Source organism: Topomyia yanbarensis, chromosome 3 (assembly GCF_030247195.1).
Source record: "Topomyia yanbarensis strain Yona2022 chromosome 3, ASM3024719v1, whole genome shotgun sequence".
Taxonomy (NCBI): Eukaryota; Metazoa; Arthropoda; class Insecta; order Diptera; family Culicidae; genus Topomyia; species Topomyia yanbarensis.
Window position 1 is genome coordinate 233,528,737 of NC_080672.1, and position 21,017 is coordinate 233,549,753.

General features: G+C 41.1%; 1 protein-coding gene across 1 annotated transcript in view; it reads left to right on the forward strand.

The window, feature by feature from the left end:
- Positions 1 to 21,017, forward strand: part of LOC131692818 (solute carrier family 22 member 13) — a 1,403,565-nt gene that overhangs the window by 785,002 nt on the left and 597,546 nt on the right. The gene's annotated exons all lie outside the window — the stretch shown is intronic.

A 21,017-nucleotide genomic window follows, 5' to 3' on the forward strand; every position in this document is an offset into this window, starting at 1 on the left:
CTAGAGCGAGTCAACATCCAAGCAAGGTCCAGAACGTTACGCGGAAACGTTCTTCTGAGAGTGCCTTTTCGACGAACTATTCAAACAGCTAATGCCGCTATCACGGGACTACAACGCCTCTTCAATCGTGTGTCGCACCTGTTCGACTTTCATTTGTCTCGGATATCTTTAAGAAAGCGATTCCTGCAGTTTTTTAAATGTAATTAGTTTAAGTTTCCATCATTGGGGCCGAGCATCAACAGGCCATGCGTGCGATAAATAAATAAATAAGACTCGGCCCTCCGGGCCTCGGAAAAAATCTTGAAAGTTTGAGCGAATTCTATACATTTCTTTTATAAGAAATGTAACAAATCAAATTTACTACAAATTATGGGAAGTAATATTTCGCTATATGCTACAATTGAAATGTAGCATCCTACTAAGCCGCTCAAAATGATGTAAAAAAGTCATTTTGGTGCAATTTTACCAAACCACATCACTGTTAGTGGTGCTTATCACCCGCTGCACCATGGTATGGCAGATTTATTAAACTGACTAGGTCAACATCAAACGAGTTCTTCTCGTGTTGTTGCTACTCCTGCAGCAACCCTTAACTGTTGGCTAGGGAGGTAAGTTTTGCCCTTTGGTAAGACCTCTGGTGATGAATAACCGACATCACATAGTGCTTCCCATATGATGCCGCAGCCTCTTTTGCTCTCCTTTTCCTGTTAGTTATGGAGGAGAGCAATGCTCGTTCGACTTATCCTCCACAGCGAGAGTTGGTGCTTTTGTATTCTTGGCACTTAGTCGGGGAAGTGAAATACTGCACCAGATTAAACCAACAAAATCGTTCATAAATGTGAAAAATTTACAGCTTTACTGTAACGTAGTAATAAAAAGCGGTTAAAGTGCTCTAAAATGCCGAGCAATCGGTTTGATTCCAATTTCCGTCTAGTTCCACTCAAAATACACCACCCCCAGGTCAGTGAAAATCTCCGGGTCAAAGTCTCTCCAGCGGTAGCAACCCTAATTTAAGCTCTTCTCATATTTCTTTATTCTTTTAAGCTCAGTCCTTCACCAGAGGGTTACTCTAGTCGATTTAACCTTCTTTAGGTGTTGGGGTCAATATGACCCAAAATGAACTTTCAAACTGCGATAACTTTTTAAATTTTGCACGTAGAAGTTTTGAATTTCTGGATTTTTCCTTTTCCATGGAAAGCAACGATTTTCAATAGAGTTTAGAATTTTCGGACATTCCTGAAGGGCTGTACAAAAAAAGTTACGAGTAAGGTGTTAACGGGTCATATTGACCCCGATTTCGAACTCAGTTTTATAACACAATTTCAACCGAATCTGTATGAACTTGTACCCAAATTGCTTGTTAGAGTTTCAATTATCAATTTCTGCTACATATTACCGCTTCTGGCCTGGTTGGTTATTGGGAATCGGTGCGGAATGAGGTTATGTTTGGCACACATAGATGTATGCAGAATCGTTATCATAAATCACAAGTTTTTAGATAGCTTACTAATAATAAACACAAACGAAACCAAATTGAATGTACGTGTACGTTTTGTACATGATACGACCGATATTTGGTGCTCCGCATTATGATTCCGAAGTCGATTCTGATTTTTTTTCGAAATCATTTGTTCACGTTGACATAAATTCGTAGTTCCGAGTGAAAAATTGATCTTATTGATCACATAATGACCATCCGGAAAATCCGGAACATACGCTGAATTAATCAATTCATAAAGTTGGTCTTAGAATCAGATGATTTTAGTGATTCTTGAATTCTCATTTGAATGAGTTCGTACTTATGACCTACACATGTTTTATTTGGCTACATAATGGCCTTTCGGAAGATCTGGAACTGCCGTGAACTGACGAATTCATGAACCTTCATACTATGTTGCGTTTCGGCTTCGCCTCATCAGAAACCGACACTAACACATTGTCGGAATAGATTAGCGCCGGCTTGACGCAAATCCCTTAAAACTAAAACACACTATGTGTTTCAATCAAACGACTGATCAAACGTGATGTCCCGTTCGAGCAGAAGTTCTGTTTATGCCGATGAGACCCAAGTGAAGCCGAAACTTGTCTTGGCTTAGCAGGCCTATGCGAAAGCACTATGCTATATTTCACCCTAAGGAGGAAAATTTGGTAAAAACCAAAATTTCTCACTAGGGTGAAAATTTGTTGGTAAAAACCAGTCTTTGTACAGGAGGGCACAAATCCTTATTTCATACTATGTTGCGTTTCGGCTTCGCCTCATCAGAAACCGACACTAACACATTGTCGGAATAGATTAGCGCCGGCTTGACGCAAATCCCTTAAAACTAAAACACACTATGTGTTTCAATCAAACGACTGATCAAACGTGATGTCCCGTTCGAGCAGAAGTTCTGTTTATGCCGATGAGACCCAAGTGAAGCCGAAACTTGTCTTGGCTTAGCAGGCCTATGCGAAAGCACTATGCTATATTTCACCCTAAGGAGGAAAATTTGGTAAAAACCAAAATTGCTCACTAGGGTGAAAATTTGTTGGTAAAAACCAGTCTTTGTACAGGAGGGCACAAATCTTTATTTCATACTATGTTGCGTTTCGGCTTCGCCTCATCAGAAACCGACACTAACACATTGTCGGAATAGATTAGCGCCGGCTTGACGCAAATCCCTTAAAACTAAAACACACTATGTGTTTCAATCAAACGACTGATCAAACGTGATGTCCCGTTCGAGCAGAAGTTCTGTTTATGCCGATGAGACCCAAGTGAAGCCGAAACTTGTCTTGGCTTAGCAGGCCTATGCGAAAGCACTATGCTATATTTCACCCTAAGGAGGAAAATTTGGTAAAAACCAAAATTTCTCACTAGGGTGAAAATTTGTTGGTAAAAACCAGTCTTTGTAGAGGAGGGCACAAATCCTTATTTCATACTATGTTGCGTTTCGGCTTCGCCTCATCAGAAACCGACACTAACACATTGTCGGAATAGATTAGCGCCGGCTTGACGCAAATCCCTTAAAACTAAAACACACTATGTGTTTCAATCAAACGACTGATCAAACGTGATGTCCCGTTCGAGCAGAAGTTCTGTTTATGCCGATGAGCCCCAGGTGAAGCCGAAACTTGTCTTGGCTTAGCAGGCCTATGCGAAAGCACTATGCTATATTTCACCCTAAGGAGGAAAATTTGGTAAAAACCAAAATTTCTCACTAGGGTGAAAATTTGTTGGTAAAAACCAGTCTTTGTACAGGAGGGCACAAATCCTTATTTCATACTATGTTGCGTTTCGGCTTCGCCTCATCAGAAACCGACACTAACACATTGTCGGAATAGATTAGCGCCGGCTTGACGCAAATCCCTTAAAACTAAAACACACTATGTGTTTCAATCAAACGACTGATCAAACGTGATGTCCCGTTCGAGCAGAAGTTCTGTTTATGCCGATGAGACCCAAGTGAAGCCGAAACTTGTCTTGGCTTAGCAGGCCTATGCGAAAGCACTATGCTATATTTCACCCTAAGGAGGAAAATTTGGTAAAAACCAAAATTTCTCACTAGGGTGAAAATTTGTTGGTAAAAACCAGTCTTTGTAGAGGAGGGCACAAATCCTTATTTCATACTATGTTGCGTTTCGGCTTCGCCTCATCAGAAACCGACACTAACACATTGTCGGAATAGATTAGCGCCGGCTTGACGCAAATCCCTTAAAACTAAAACACACTATGTGTTTCAATCAAACGACTGATCAAACGTGATGTCCCGTTCGAGCAGAAGTTCTGTTTATGCCGATGAGACCCAAGTGAAGCCGAAACTTGTCTTGGCTTAGCAGGCCTATGCGAAAGCACTATGCTATATTTCACCCTAAGGAGGAAAATTTGGTAAAAACCAAAATTTCTCACTAGGGTGAAAATTTGTTGGTAAAAACCAGTCTTTGTACAGGAGGGCACAAATCCTTATTTCATACTATGTTGCGTTTCGGCTTCGCCTCATCAGAAACCGACACTAACACATTGTCGGAATAGATTAGCGCCGGCTTGACGCAAATCCCTTAAAACTAAAACACACTATGTGTTTCAATCAAACGACTGATCAAACGTGATGTCCCGTTCGAGCAGAAGTTCTGTTTATGCCGATGAGACCCAAGTGAAGCCGAAACTTGTCTTGGCTTAGCAGGCCTATGCGAAAGCACTATGCTATATTTCACCCTAAGGAGGAAAATTTGGTAAAAACCAAAATTTCTCACTAGGGTGAAAATTTGTTGGTAAAAACCAGTCTTTGTACAGGAGGGCACAAATCTTTATTTCATACTATGTTGCGTTTCGGCTTCGCCTCATCAGAAACCGACACTAACACATTGTCGGAATAGATTAGCGCCGGCTTGACGCAAATCCCTTAAAACTAAAACACACTATGTGTTTCAATCAAACGACTGATCAAACGTGATGTCCCGTTCGAGCAGAAGTTCTGTTTATGCCGATGAGACCCAAGTGAAGCCGAAACTTGTCTTGGCTTAGCAGGCCTATGCGAAAGCACTATGCTATATTTCACCCTAAGGAGGAAAATTTGGTAAAAACCAAAATTTCTCACTAGGGTGAAAATTTGTTGGTAAAAACCAGTCTTTGTACAGGAGGGCACAAATCCTTATTTCATACTATGTTGCGTTTCGGCTTCGCCTCATCAGAAACCGACACTAACACATTGTCGGAATAGATTAGCGCCGGCTTGACGCAAATCCCTTAAAACTAAAACACACTATGTGTTTCAATCAAACGACTGATCAAACGTGATGTCCCGTTCGAGCAGAAGTTCTGTTTATGCCGATGAGACCCAAGTGAAGCCGAAACTTGTCTTGGCTTAGCAGGCCTATGCGAAAGCACTATGCTATATTTCACCCTAAGGAGGAAAATTTGGTAAAAACCAAAATTTCTCACTAGGGTGAAAATTTGTTGGTAATATAGCATAGTGCTTTCGCATAGGCCTGCTAAGCCAAGACAAGTTTCGGCTTCACTTGGGTCTCATCGGCATAAACAGAACTTCTGCTCGAACGGGACATCACGTTTGATCAGTCGTTTGATTGAAACACATAGTGTGTTTTAGTTTTAAGGGATTTGCGTCAAGCCGGCGCTAATCTATTCCGACAATGTGTTCGTGTCGGTTTCTGATGAGGCGAAGCCGAAACGCAACATAGTATGAAATAAGGATTTGTGCCCTCCTGTACAAAGACTGGTTTTTACCAACAAATTTTCACCCTAGTGAGAAATTTTGGTTTTTACCAAATATTCCTCCTTAGGGTGAAATATAGCATAGTGCTTTCGCATAGGCCTGCTAAGCCAAGACAAGTTTCGGCTTCACTTGGGTCTCATCGGCATAAACAGAACTTCTGCTTGAACGGGACATCACGTTTGATCAGTCGTTTGATTGAAACACATAGTGTGTTTTAGTTTTAAGGGATTTGCGTCAAGCCGGCGCTAATCTATTCCGACAATGTGTTAGTGTCGGTTACTGATAGGGCGAAGCCGAAACGCAACATAGTATGAAATAAAGATTTGTGCCCTCCTGTACAAAGACTGGTTTTTACCAACAAATTTTCACCCTAGTGAGAAATTTTGGTTTTTACCAAATTTTCCTCCTTAGGGTGAAATATAGCATAGTCATGAACCTTGTCATAGAACTCTGAAATTTTCACAAAAATGTTTTTGGGAATATCATTCGCATAAATTCGTGCTTGTGACTGGGGTGGGGAACCTGTTGGTTTCGTAGAAACTTTTCGGAAGATCCGCAAAAAAAGCTTTAGAGTTCTATGACTAGATTCATAAGTTGGGCAGTTATACGGATGTTCCAGATCTTCCGGATGATTTTCATGTAGAATCTAGGTTTTCAATAGTTGAGGCAAAGTATCAATATCATTTTAGATGAGATTTTATATAAGCTTACAAGAAAAAATTACATATTATACTATTATACCACCGAAATCGGTATCGAAATCGTAACCCGGAGTATCTAAGATCGGTCGTATCATGTACAAATTTGATATATACATTCTCATTTTTGTTTAATTTGTGTTTATTATTAGTATTCTGTCAATAAACCCGTGATTTCTGATGACGGTTCTGCATACATCTACGTATGCCAAACATGACCCCATTCGGCACCGATTCCCACTAGCTAACCAAGTCAAAAACGGTAATATTTACCAGAAAACTGAAACTCCAACAAACAATTTGGGTACAAGTTCATATAGATTTTGCTTAAAATGTGTCTTAAAACTGAGTTCGAAATCGGGGTCAATATGACCCGCTAATACCTTATTCGTTACAAAAAGTATACCTAAAAAGATTAACAATACTAAGCGGACAAGCTTCTTTGTACGATGCCAGTATGAACAAGCTTGTCGTATCCACGACGCCATCGAAGTCGTCTAGTTGATTATTGGAAAACATCCATGAAATTTAATCGCTAAGTTTTCCATAAAGCGGTCCTAGTTTGTAGATTTAGGATTGCGACATACTACCACATTTAGGATGACATCAAAATGATCGAAAAATATATCCCGACAAACATATGATTAGGGCTCAAAAGCCAAATGTCAACATTCACTTTGAGGAGAAATTTTAGAGAAACCGTTAATAACCCTAGCACAGGACGTAGCAGTCAACGAAAGACCAAACTTTTCTCTTTTGTTTGTTATTAATGGCTGTTTTGGGTGACTAACGATTCGTCTGGAATTTCCCCCCAAAGCGAATTTTGAGAGTAGAATTTTGAGCCCCAATCATATGTTTGTCGAGATATATTTATGATCGGATAGAGACGATTCAGTTTCATTTGAAATCTGTCAATTTCGCTGAAAGTCTCACCAAACCCCCACAAAAATCCAGAAAAATAATGCCGTTTGGTGGGTTTTTAACATCGGTACAGATGGTTGTAGCGTAGTTGTTAGCCGGTTGAAACAAACGACACGACTTATCTCTGCTGTGCTCGGAGATAGCAGCTGACATTGAAGGACCGCTTCCATAGATTTTTTTTTGTTATTTTATTAAGTCAAGGTTGTATGAAAATTTTGTAGAAAATTAAAAACTAAGTACAGTAATGTTTCGATTATATCACGGTCGGTCTGTATTTTAGCGTGATATATTTGAAGCGTGATATATTCAAAACAAAACAAAAAATTACATTCAAGCATTAACCCATATATTTCTATAAACAAATAGTAACAAAAAGTTAAAAAGTGTCAAAAATAATCAATCATAGTAGGGTAATGAGCCTAGGGTTACCATCCCTCCGGGTTTGACCCGGAAACTCCGGTTTTCGGGAGCGATCTCCGGGTTTTACATCAATTTCTCCGGGTTTGGTGGGAAGAAGCATAGGTTCAATTTTTTTGGAATTAATTGATTCTTTACAAAATATTTAAAAAGTCCAAATTAACTATTACTCTGGTTCAGATTTATTTTTCCCGACTAACCCTTCGTTTCAAGGTGGCGAAGAGTTCACCAAATATTGCTAATTTCTTTCACAAAGCAATGAAAATGAAAAACAAATAAAATTTACTACAAATTAACCTTCCGGAAGTCGCGCTAGTGCACTGAGTTCACGCTGCTCTGAAAATCTATCGAAATCGTCTTAGGGGAGCAGCGGCTGTAAGTAAGCCATATGCGTGACTTCCGGAGGGTTAAGGAAAGTAATATTTCGCTATGTGCTACAATTGAAATGTTGCATTCCCCTAAGTCGCTCAAAATGGCGTAAAAAAGTTATTTTACTGCAATTTTACCAAATCATTTCACTCTTAGTGGTGCTTATCACCAGCTGCACTAAGGTCTGGCAGATTTGTTCTAATCCATCTGACTAGGTCAACATCAAACGAGTTCTTGCGGTGTTGTTGCTACTCCAGCAGCGATCCTTAACTGGGCTAGGGAGGTGAGTTTTGCCCCTTTGTTGCGAAATTAAAATTTGTTGGTGACGAATAACCGACACCACATAGTGTGAGCAATGCTCGTTCGACCTCCACAGTGAGAGTACCGATTTTCAGATACTTTCTTAAGAATCTGTACTTTAAGCGTAATATAATCGAGACAAAACCGTGATATAATCGAGGGTGATATAAACGAGTATTGATATAAACGCATAGTGATATAATCGAAACATTACAGTACAACGAAATTCAATTTCAAGAGCGTCTAAACTTTTTTTTTATACGTTTATTTGACACGGCATTTGCAAAAGCTTTTTACGCCAGTTTCTTTTTTTACATAGCACGTTACAAAAATCCTTAAGACTTATTTTAACTATACTAGTAATTTATTTATTTATTTATTTATTTTATTTATTTATTTATTTATTATTTATTTACATCCAATCCTTTGAACCATGCCTTCGTTGATACTTTAGGGATAATTGAGTGTAGCCATCGTCCCATATCTCAATTGTCCTAAGATGTTTGACAACTAGCAAGTGTCCTCTGTCGAGAAGCGCTATAAAATTCATTGTAAGCGATGGGTCTTCCAGATATTTCACCATCCAGTGCACCAATCTTGGCTAAATTATCAGCTTTCTCATTGCCCGCAATAGAGCAATGGGCGGGGAGCCACACTAGGGTAAATTTATAACATTTTCTTGTTAGGTTACTCAGAGATTCTCGTATCTTCCACAAAAAGAATGGATCGTGATTATCAATCCTCTTTGAGCGTAGAGCTGCAATTGTGCTGAGACTATCAGTGAGGATAAAGTAATGGTTCGGGGATAAAGTATTAATTATTTGCAAACTATAGTGAACTGCTGCTAGTTCCGCTATATAATCAGAGGCGGGTTCTGCAAGTTTGAGAGAAATTGAAAAATTATTGTTGAAAATACCGAAACCAGTGGCCTCACTGATTAGTGACCCATCACTGTAAAACATTTAAGGCAGTCTATGTGTTGATATTTACTTGTGAATATTTTAGGGATCTCCCGCGAGCGTAGATGATCCGGAATTCCACGAATCTCTGCTTGTATGGACGTGTCGAAGAATAAAGTGGATTCAGGAGTATCTAGTATATTGTCGTGTGTGGGAACATAAGTAGCAGGCGTTATTTCTTGTGACATGTGATTGAAATACACTGTCATGAATCTGGTTTGGGGTTGAAGCTCGACAAGTCTTTCAAAATTTTCAATTACCAGTGGGTTCATAACCTCACATCGAATAAGTAAACGAGAGGAGAGATCCCAGAATCGGTCTTGTAAAGGAAGAACTCCCGCTAGTACTTCAAGACTCATCGTATGGATCGACTGCATGCAGCCTAAGGCGATTCGTAAACAACGATACTGTATCCGTTCCAGTTTTATAATGTGAGTGTTCGCAGCTGAACGGAAACAGATGCACCCATATTCCATTACTGAAAGTATTGTTGTTTGATACAATCTTATCATGTCATTTGGGTGAGAACCCCATCATGATCCAGTTATTGTTCGCAGAAAATTTATCCTTTGTTGGCATTTCGTTATTAGATACCTAATGTGGCCTCCCCATGTGCCTTTAGAATCGAACCAAATTCCAAGGTATTTAAAAGTCAGGACTTGGGCTATCGTTCTTCCAACCAACTGAAGCTGAAGCTGAGCCGGATCACGCTTCCTTGAGAAAACGACCAACTCTGTTTTCTCCGTAGAGAAATCGATGCCCAGCTTCAAAGCCCAAATTGATAAATTATTCAAGCTATCTTGCAATGGTTGTTGCAAATTTATAGCTCTTGGTCCTGTGGCAGAAACCACCCCATCATCTGCAAGTTGTCTTAGAGTGTATGGGCTGACAATGCAATTATCAATGTCATTCACGTAAAAATTATAGAGAAGGGGGCTTAGACAAGAGCCTTGTGGGAGGCCCATGTAACTTATTCTGAGTGTCGCCAAATCGCCATATGAAAAATGCATGTGCTTTTCTGACAATAAATTGTATAAATAATTATTTAATATCGGTGAAAGACCACATTGATGTAGCTTCTCCGAGAGAACATCAATGGAGACTGAGTCGAATGCTCCTCTTATGTCTAAGAACACAAACGCCATTTGTTCTTTTTTTGCGAAAGCGAGTTGGATTTCTGACGAAAGTAGCGCCAGGCAATCATTCGTTCCCTTTCCTCTTCGTAAACCAAACTGAGTATCTGAGAGCAAGCCGTTCGCCTCAACCCAATTGTCGAGACGTCGTAGGATAATTTTTTCCAACAATTTCCTGATGCAGGATAGCATTGCAATCGGTTGATACGAGTTATGATCGGAGGCTGGTTTTCCCGGTTTAGGAATGGCGATAACTCTCACTTGTCTCCAGTCACGCGGGGCAATATTCTGCTCAAGAAACTTGTTGAATAAATTCAACAAGCGTCTTTTTGCTAGGTCAGACAGATTCTTCACGAAGTTGAATTTAATTTTGTCAAGTCCCGGAGCATTATTGTTGCATGAGAGGAGTGCAATTGAAAATTCCATCATTGTCAAAGGCGAATCTATGAAATCGTTACTTGTGGGAGCATCGCGAATGATTTTCTGCGCAGGAGCAGAATCTGGACAAATTTTCTTGGCAAAATTAAATATCCAACGATTCGAAAAATCTTCGCTTTCATTAGTCACGTTTCGATTCCTCATTCTTCTGGCTGTGTTCCAAAGAGTACTCATTGATGTTTCTCTTGACAAGCCATCAACGAAGCGTCTCCAATAACTACTTTTTGGCACGACGTATACTGTCAAATTTGTTTTGTAAAATGAAATAATTTTCAAAGTTCTCACCTATACCCCCTTTCTGTTTCATAATTTCTTTGTAGGCAACTTGTTTGGCTTCATATGCATCAGAGCACTCTTTGTCCCACCAAGGATTAGGGGGCCATCTATTTATTGTCATTCCAGGATTGCATTTCGTTTGGGCTTGTTCTGCTGCTTCAATAATTAAACCCGCTAGGAATTCATATTCTTCGGTAGGGGGTAGCTCTTCTGTCGAAGCAAGAGAAGTGGAAATTAATGTTTCGTATGTTTTCCAATCAATATTTCGTGTTAAGTCATAAGGAACATTTATTGAATTCGTAAGGCCTAATTCACTGTTAATTGAAACGATTGGCAAATGAACGCTACCGTGAGGATCAGGTACAACCTTCCACGTGCAATCTAACCGAAGTGATGTCGACCACAGAGATAGATCTAATGCACTTGGACGTGCAGGAGGTCTGGGGATACGTGTTGTTTCGCCTGTGTTTAAAACTGTCATATTAAATTCGTCACAAACATTGTATATCAAAGAGGATCGATTATCATTGTAGAGAGAACCCCACAATACTCCGTACGAGTTGAAGTCTCCCAGTATCAGGCGCGGAGCAGCCATGGATCCCACTTCCTCAAAAATTTGACGTTGTTCAATTTGAACTTTGGGAGGTATATATATAGAAGCGATAGACATGTCTTTGCCTTTAATATTCGTTTGGATTGCTACAGCCTCAATGCCTGTAATCATGGGGATGGTAATTCTATAGAAAGAATAGCACTTTTTAATTCCTAGAAGCACTTCAGTAAAATTTTTAAGGAATCATTTTGTGGCATGATACTTCTGCAATTCCACTGTAAAACAGTGATGGAGTCTTTCACCTTAGTAGTTGAATTGAAAGATATAATTGCTGCAAGGATGGGCCATTGAGCAATCAGCTGCTCTAAAAATGTTCTAATTGTTGGGAGGAAAGCTGAAAGTATACTCTTTAGTGGTTCAGAAATATTGAATGCTTTAAAAATCCAATCAACAATTTCAGAAAATTTCAATAATCCTAATCCCGGCTGAGGTTCAGAGGAAGTCGAAATTTTATTATTTCCAGTAATGGTGTTCTGTTTGGATTGTACGTTCCCAAAACCGGGCGGAATTGATTTCGGTTTTGAATCGGAATTTTCCGGTTTTGGGCGCAGTTTATCTATTGGTGGAGAAATTTTAAGGCCCTTTCTTGGCAGCTTGGGAAAAGAAGACTGTTTTCTTTTTCTGGAATTTCCGGGTAAAACAAATGATGTACCTTCGCACGCTCCGTCAGAGTCGTTCCGAAAATAGAGATGTGTAAGTGTTTTCTAAGAAGATGGGTTTAGGGGTAGCATTTTTCAACATTTCTGCATAGGAGCGCTTAGACCTCTCCTTCAAGGATCGTTTAATTTTATCCTCGCGCAATTTATAAATGGGGCATGCAGGGAGCTCATGCGAGTTTTCTCCGCACATTAAACATTTGCCTGAATTTTCATTGCATGTATCCTCTTGATGAGAACCCCCACATTTGCCACACCGTGCCAGTAAGTGGCTGTGTGGCCAAGCTGTTTACAATTAAGGCAATTCATTACACAAGGGATAAAAAGGCGAACAGGGAGACGAATCTTATCGATAATGACATAGTTGGGCAGCGCAGACCCAGCGAAAGGCACTCGAAACGGGTCAGACAGTCGATAAACTTTTTTATCTCCTTCGTGTGAATGCAATTGCTTGCATTTAAGTATCTTTACGTTTTTAAGCATGGTGTCTTTGAAACGACCAACCCCATGCTTAATTAAGTCATCAACAGTCAAACTCGATTCTGTGATGACCCCATCAATTTCAATTTCCTTTGAAGGAATATACGCTCTATATTCACGCGTAAAAAGCTCGCAAGAAGCAATTGCATTGGCTTGTTTGAGACTACCAACGACAATGCGTATTTTATCTTTATTAACTTTGACGATCTCTTTTACATCCGAGAATCGCGAAGTCAAATCTTTCGAAATTTGAATGATATTTAGCGCCTTTACTTTACGCCTAATAAATACAATCCATGGTCCCGTTGACGACTCTGGGTAAATTTTAATTCTAATCGGGTTTACATTTTCAGCAGAAGGCTTAGGGGGAGGGTCTGTTACTCGTTCTCCCATCTCGTCATCCATTTTACCTAGCAAGAAAAACTATCACAAAAAGGAATGAAAAATATACCTGTTATCTGCTATCTCTTAGGTGACGAAGACACCGGTAGAACACACCTCATGTGTTAGGTTGTAAACTCGGTGCCCGTTGTTTGACAATATGACACTTGCTGTCCTTCTTCGTCGCGTTGCTTCTTCAGTAGAGAAATAGTACTACCTGCAACACTTCAAAACTCTCTCCGGTTAAGCTGCTCGTCGGTATCACCACCACAAGCGCGCTCTCTCCGTTTTCACCACCGCGGTAGACGAATGTGGCTACCTGTGGCTTGCTGCGAAAATCCCACTGTCGATGCGGCACTTTTCGGTGCCACTTGTTTTCCTTATTCGTCGTACCACTTCTGCGGTAGACAAATAGAGCAAATGGGTCTACCTGTGACCCTTCCCCTCTCGACGATTAGAATTGCCCGACGACACCACTACAATATATTTTTTCTGTGTGTACAGGCACGATCACTGTCGATTTCTGCCACCGTGGTAGGCAAATTCGTCTAACCGCGGTTTGCTGTCAAAACACCACTTGTCGAGGATGCCGTTGACCACGCCTCCGACGTATCAACTGTCGACTCACACTTAACAAACTGGTCTCTCTCTCCCACAAAAACGCATACAGCGTCTCGCACTCCGTCGCTCTCTCGAGGAGAACAAAACCTTCCACCTGGAGGCACAACCGTCTCGGCCGGTTGCAACAACTGTTATGTGTGAGCGTCTAAACTTATCACATTATTTTGTCTAATATAATTCAAATAACTGCAAATTAATTTTAGGATTTTTGCTCTTTTAAGAGGTCCTATGTTCTGCATAGTAGGGCTCTGCAAGTCTTCGAATGTCATTCTACGTCGTCCGGGAGTGATCGTTGATATGTTATGCTGCAGAAGATTCCAGGCCTGTGCTACCCGAGGGCATTCACAGAATTTATGTTTAAGTGTTTCAACGACTATGTTACAATGGACACACTCCTCTGTGTCTGCACGCCCTATTGTGATCAATAGACGCCTATGTTCGGTTTTCTCGTTTACGAAGATGTACGTATCACTTTTTTGTGCAGACGTCAGATAGTTAGTAGCAATGTTTTTCCACGCACGCGTCCAATTCACTCCAGGGTTATTCCTTTCCACTTTGGTGTAATGCTGATAAATGCCCCCGGCTGATGGATCTTGTTTCAAATTGACAGGCAGATCGGTAAAAAGTTGCCTAACTTGTTTCAAACAAAGGAGATCAGAAGGAATAATATTTCTTATTTGTGTATTTATTTGATATATATTTATTTACACCAACAGGCCCCTTGGCCCCAATGGTGGTTCCTTATACTAGTTACAGTTATAAAATTTACATTTCATACAGGACAAAAATATAACAATAAATGTCTTACAGGACAATAACACTTATCACATTTTTTTCAATTTGTTTATTTGATAAGGCACGTATGCGTTAGCTTAAAGGTGCCATTTTTCATTGTTTTACATTTTGAATTTCTTAAAACTAGGGGGTTACACATTTCAATATTATTTTGTTTTATAAAATGAAACTAAAAAAAACTTTACAGCTAACTTGTACATATAAAAGAAGGGATAATATAATATTCGTAAGAACAGGAGGACGGGTCATTTTGTGTGTTCTTTGTATAGCAATTCACTTTATGATTTTTAGAAGGGAGATTGTTGGAGAAATTAATTATTAACTAAGCGGAACATTTTACAAGCTTATTAACTAGAAATAACTAGAGAGAGTGGTTCAAGGTTAGGTGGAATTAATTAGGGCTATTTTAAAGTAGTGGTACTGTTGGGCATTTCTTAACGAGATTAAATATTGATCAACTAAAACAAGAAGATAGGGGGGCACATAAGTTTTGGGAAGATATTCAAGGGGAGAAGGGAGTGAGAGCATACATCTGTGTATCAGAGACATGGGAGAGACGGTGGACAAGGCTGACACGGGGAGAGGGAGGGGAGATATAAATTTTGCAGTTTACGGCATCAGGTATCAACGGCCAGGATTACAGATTCGAACGGATGCATCAAGTATTGGGACGCCGGGCGGTTTTCCTCGAGCCGGCAGGGGTTCCTCCAGAAGATTTCGTAGTACGGCTCAGATACGGATCGGAAGCACTCCGCGTTGCGCGTGTGATGTTGTACTGTAGATCTCGTGTTGTTGGTTCATTCGACAGATGTTTTGTCTCGTCTTGGAGTCGTATCAAACCATCGTTGGGGTACGATAGGCGAAAGAGAGCACTTCTGGGAATGATAAGAGAAAAGATAGGGGCATTTAAATTTGGATATTGATGGTTTTGAGGAACGTGTATATTAGGGTGGGGCATTGTTATATGGAAAAACGTAATCATAACCACATCAACCGAGCACAGCACTTTTTTGGTTCCTTTTGGGGTCCCAAATAACTGTGCGAAATTTGGGGCCGATTGGTTTTGACCCGGCGTAGCGCATTGCGTTTGAAATTTGTATGGAAATTAGTATGGGAATTACTTCTTTTTTGTGTTTTTAACTCTACAGACTACAATTCTTCCTGCAGTATGCCAACAAATAGATATAAGTATAGTCCAGGATAGGATCACGAGGCGTGAAGCTAATTTTTGGATTTCAACATGAAATCCACCAGATCCGTAATTCAACAGTATTTTTTGCTTAAGGTGATAGAACCAGGGATGCCAACGGTACCGATAAACTACATTTTTTTCGGTATATTTACATTTGCACAAGCCGTACAGCCCGCTACAGCGACGCATCACTACAGCTCTTGCCAGACCGGTAACCAAACCGAGTACATTTTCCCGTACAGCAGTAGAATACATTTTTGTTTTGTTGCTGTACTCCGACTGCACGGTGAGAGTGTGGCGTAGTAAAGTTTGTTCTCTCGCTTTGTACATTTTTCTCTGCATAGTCAAAGGGAGAGGCCCGCACACGAAAGCGTTGATGCCGGCCGTGGCGTAAATGAGCCGCATTAATTATCGTCATTTTTGAATAAAAATATTAAAAAGATTGAAAATATTAAAAAATGTAAAATAAGGAAAGAGAAGCTGTACCGCTCGCGTCTGGTGGCTGTACTGGGGACAGTAGTTTTTTGTCATGTTACTGCTTTGCGCACAGGCAGCCGTACCGCGCTGGGCGTCCTGTAGTAGCGAATGACAGCAGCATCGAGAGAGAAATGAGAATGTAGGCAGAAAAATTACATCCGCAGAAAAGGTAGGCATTTTGCATCCTTGGATAGAACAACATTGAAATGAGCATGCTATCAAATCATAATGAGTATTAAACCAAAATATAATCAATACAATCCTCTGACATATCAACTCGACATCAATTGATTCAGTCTGTAACTTAACCTCTATTGATAAAAGTCAAGGCAAAGGCATACAGTATGTCTTATTTTATCGTTACTATTTCGCGTAGGACATTGTGTAAATGTTTTAAAATAATTCATCGGAACATTCCAACTCGACTATATTTCAGTTCTATTTTCTACATATTAAAGCCCCCCCCCCTCCCCTCACCCCTCACTACGCACTATTGCTCAACTACCTACGCTCATGAAATTGAGCTAAGACTTTTGAATAATTCTTCCAAACATGCCAATGCAGTAAATCTAAAATATATTATGTATTTGGAATGCTATATGGAATATCATTGGTACACCCGCAGTGTTGGCAACAAAAATGATTTTTGGCATTTAATTCGATATATCGAACTTTGAACAGCTATAACTTGGTTTAGAGACATTCTAACACCATACATCCTTCGGCAAAGTTGTTCATCATATCTTGGAGTATACTTATATCTATTTGTTGGCATACTGCAGGAAGAATTGTAGTCTGTAGAATTAAAAATACAAAAAAGAAGTAATTCCCATACTAATTTCCATACAAATTTCAAACGCAATGCGCTACGCCGGGTCAAAACCAATCGGCCCCAAATTTCGCACAGTAATTTGGGACCCCAAAAGGAACCAAAAAAATGCTGTGCTGAAAAAATGATCATTTTGCCCCACCCTAGTGTATATAAGGGACATGTAGAGAATATCGCGGCTTGCTAGTACATCTAGAACCGGGACATTGGGTGATCTTCCTCGGGCCCGAAGGGAATCGGATAGTTGAGATCTGGCAGAACAGTACTCGGCACATGCCCAGACAACATGTTCGATTTCGTGATAGCCGTTGCCACAAGCGCAGATACCGCTATCCACAAGCCCAATACGCCGGAGATGTGCGTCCAGCGTGTAGTGATTGAACATGAGTCGAGACATCACGCGAATGAAATCCCGACCCACATCCATCCCCCTGAACCAAGGTTTCGTCGATACCTTAGGGATTATTGAATGTAGCCACCTTCCCAGTTCACCATTGCTCCATGAAGTTTGCCAACTTTCGAGGGTTCTCTGATGAGTAATACTGAAAAATTCGCTGAAGCTAATTGGTCTTTCATATATGTCACCTTGTAAAGTGCCCGCCTTAGCTAAAGAGTCCGCTTCTTCATTACCTGGAATGGAGCAATGCGAGGAAACCCAAACTAAGATAATCTTATACGATCTTACAGACAAAGCACGCAGGCGCTCTCAGATTTTCCCCAGAAAATATGGAATGTGCTTTCTAGGTTTCATTGAACGGAGAGCCTCGATTGAGCTGAGGCTATCCGAGACAATAAAGTAATGATCGGTGGGCAAAGTATCAATGATCCCAAGGGTATACTGAATAGCAGCAAGTTCTGCGACGTAAACTGAAGCAGGATCATTGAGTTTGAATGCGGCGGTGAGGTTTTGATTGAATATACCGAAGCCAGTGGAGCCGTCGAGGTTTGACCCGTCGGTGTAAAACATCTTGTTGCAGTCGACTTCTCGAAATTTACTATGAAAGATGCTTGGGATCACTTGCGGACGTATGTGATCCGGGATTCCACGAATCTCGTCTTTCATGGATGTGTCGAAGAATACAGTTGAATCAGAAGCATGAAGGAGATTGACACGGTTGGGATAGTATGAAGAAGGATTGATATTTTGTGCCATGTAATCGAAGTACAAGGACATAAATCGGGTTTGAGAATTGATCTCAACAAGCCTTTCGAAATTTGCAATTACTAACGGGTCCAAGATATCGCATCGGATGAGCAATCGATATGAGAGGTCCCAAAATCGATTTTTTAGCGGAAGGACGCCCGCCAGCACTTCTAAACTCATCGTATGTGTCGAGTGCATGCAACCCAAAGCAATACTCAAACAACAATATTGGATTCGCTCTAGTTTGATGAAATGTGTGTTCGCAGCGGAGCGGAAACAGAAATTCCCGTGCTCCATCACCGACAATATTGCTGTTTGGTACAGCCTGATCAGGTCTCCTGGGTGGGCACCCCACCATGTTCCGGTTATTGTATGGAGAAAATTGATCCTTTGATGGCACTTCTGTTTCAGATACCTAATGTGACATCCCCAGGTTCCTTTAGAGTCGAACCAGACCCCGAGATATTTGAAAGTTGAAACCTGAGCAATAGTTTGACCCATTAATTGAAGCTGTAGTTGCGCTGGTTCACGCTTCCTTGAAAATACGACCAGCTCAGTTTTCTCCGTGGAGAACTAGATACCTAGCTGGAGGGCCCAAGCAGACAAATTGTCCAAGGTATCTTGCCATGGTCCTTGCAGATCGACGGCTTTGGGACCTGTACTAGAGACCACACTGTCATCTGCAAGCTGCCTTAGCGTGCAAGAATTGACAAGACATTCGTCAATGTCATTCACGTAAAAGTTCTAGAGAAGAGGGCTTAGACATGAGCCCTGGGGAAGACCCATGTAGCTAATTCGTGATGTCGATAAATCACCATGCGAAAAATGCATATGTTTTTCAGACAGCAAGTTTAGAAAAAAGTTGTTTAGAGTCGGTGAAAGACCATGCTGGTGCAGCTTCTCAGAAAGAATTTTGATAGAAACTGAATCAAAATCCCCCTTTATATCTAGGAAAACTGATGCCATCTGCTCTTTGCTAGCATAAGCCATTTGAATTTCTGTTGAGAACAACGCAAGACAATCGTTCGTCCCTTTGCCTTTGCGGAAACCAAATTGTGTATCTGACAGTAAGCCATTTGCTTCAACCCAATTATCGAGGCGAAACAAGATCATTTTCTCGAACAACTTTCGGATACAGGACAGCATCGCAATCGGTCGATACGAGTTGTGGTCGGAGGCTGGTTTTTCTGGTTTTTGAATGGCGATGACCTTCACTTGCCTTCAGTCATGAGGGACAATATTACCCTCGAGAAACTTATTAAATAAATTCAACAAGCGTCTCTTGGCAGAGTCTGGCAGATTCTTTAACAAGTTAAATTTGGTTCTGTCTGGCCCTGGGGCTTTATTGTTACATGATAAGCAAGTGAGAACTCCACCATCGAAAACGCTGTTTCGTTCGCGTTATCGTGAGGGGACGCGGCGTGGTAGATCTTCTGTGCCGGGGCGTAATCCGGACAAACCTTCTTGGCAAAATCGAATATCCAACGGTTTGAATATTCCACGCTCTCATTAGTACTGTTTCGGTTTCGTAAGTGCCGGGCCGTACTCCAAAGAGTGCTCATCGATGTTTCTCTCGTTAGTCCGTCGACGAACCGGCGCCAGTAGCTACGTTTTTTGGCTTTTATCAAACTCTTCATGCGCGTTTCCGCTTTCGCGTACTGTCTGTAGCTAGCTGGCAACCCGTCGTCTCGGAAGGTCTTTTACGCAGCGACCTTCTCTGCGTACACGTCTGAGCACTCTTTGTCCCACCATGGATTAGGAGGACGCCCGCGTGAGTTCGCGTTTGGTACGCGTTTAGTCTGAGCCTGAATCACGGTATCGAGAATCAAGCCAACCAGGAACCCGTACTCTTCCTCCGGAGGAAGCTCTTGAGTGCACTCGATTTTGTCCGATATCGCGGACGCGTAGCTCTTCCAATCAATATTTCGTGTGAGGTCATACGAAACATTGATTGTATTCGGTGGCCCTGAACCGTTAGCAATATTAATTACGATTGGCAGATGGTCGCTGTCGTGGGGATCAGAGACTACCTTCCACATGCAATCTAACCGCAGCGATGTCGAGCAGAGGGACAAATCTAAGGCGCTCGGTCGCGCTGGAGGGGCAGGAATCCGTGTCATTTCACCCGTATTCAAAATAGTCATATTGAAGTTGTCGCAAAGCTCATGGAGTAGGGTAGATCGATTATCGTCATGAAGGCAACCCCATGCCATGCCATGGGAGTTGAAGTCACCTAAAACCAGCCATGTTGCGGGGAGGAGTTCCGCAATATCGCAAAGCCGTCGGTGGCTAACTGAGGCTCTTGGGGGGATGTAGGTGGAAGCAATACAAAGGTCTTTGCCTTTAATTCTGATTTGGCAAGCGACAACTTCAATGCCTGGTGTCGAAAGGAGGTCGATTCGATTGAAAGAATAGCACTTTTTGATCCCCAAAAGTACTCCTCTGTAAGAGTTTTCTCGATCCAATTAAAATCGTTAAAGTGTAGGTTTATTTCTGAAGTGAGCCATGTCTCGCATAGGGCAAATGCATCGCATTTCAAATTATTTAGTAAAATTTTAAACGAATCGATTTTCGGGATAACGCTTCTGCAATTCCACTGTAGAACAGTGATTAAATCCTTGACCTCGTTCGATGAATTAGCCATCGAAGGATACAATCGCTGAAAGGAGGGGCTATTTCGCAGTGAACTGCATCAAAAATGTTTTTACTGCGGGGAGAAAGCTTATTAAGATACTTTTAAGGGGGTCAGAAATATTTAACGTTGTAAGAATACGGTCCACAATGTCAGAGAAATTTATTAAGCCAGCACAGTTTTCTTTCTCTGGCTGAGATATGGGAACACTTGGGGTTTTTGATGTTTCTGGAAGTGCTGGGAACTCCTTTTCTGAGCTCAGGTTACTGAGACCGGGAGCGACTTGCTTCGGTTTTGCACCAGTACTTCCTTGAGTAGTTATTTTAGGGGGCCCATGAAGAGACACCTTCTGGCCTTTGCGACGAAGCTTAGGGGAGGAAATGTTCCTCCTTTTTCTATTACTTTTAGGCACAGCAGAAAATGTTTTCTCCTGGGGTTCATAACAGTCACCTTCGTCAGTAGACAAGTTGGTA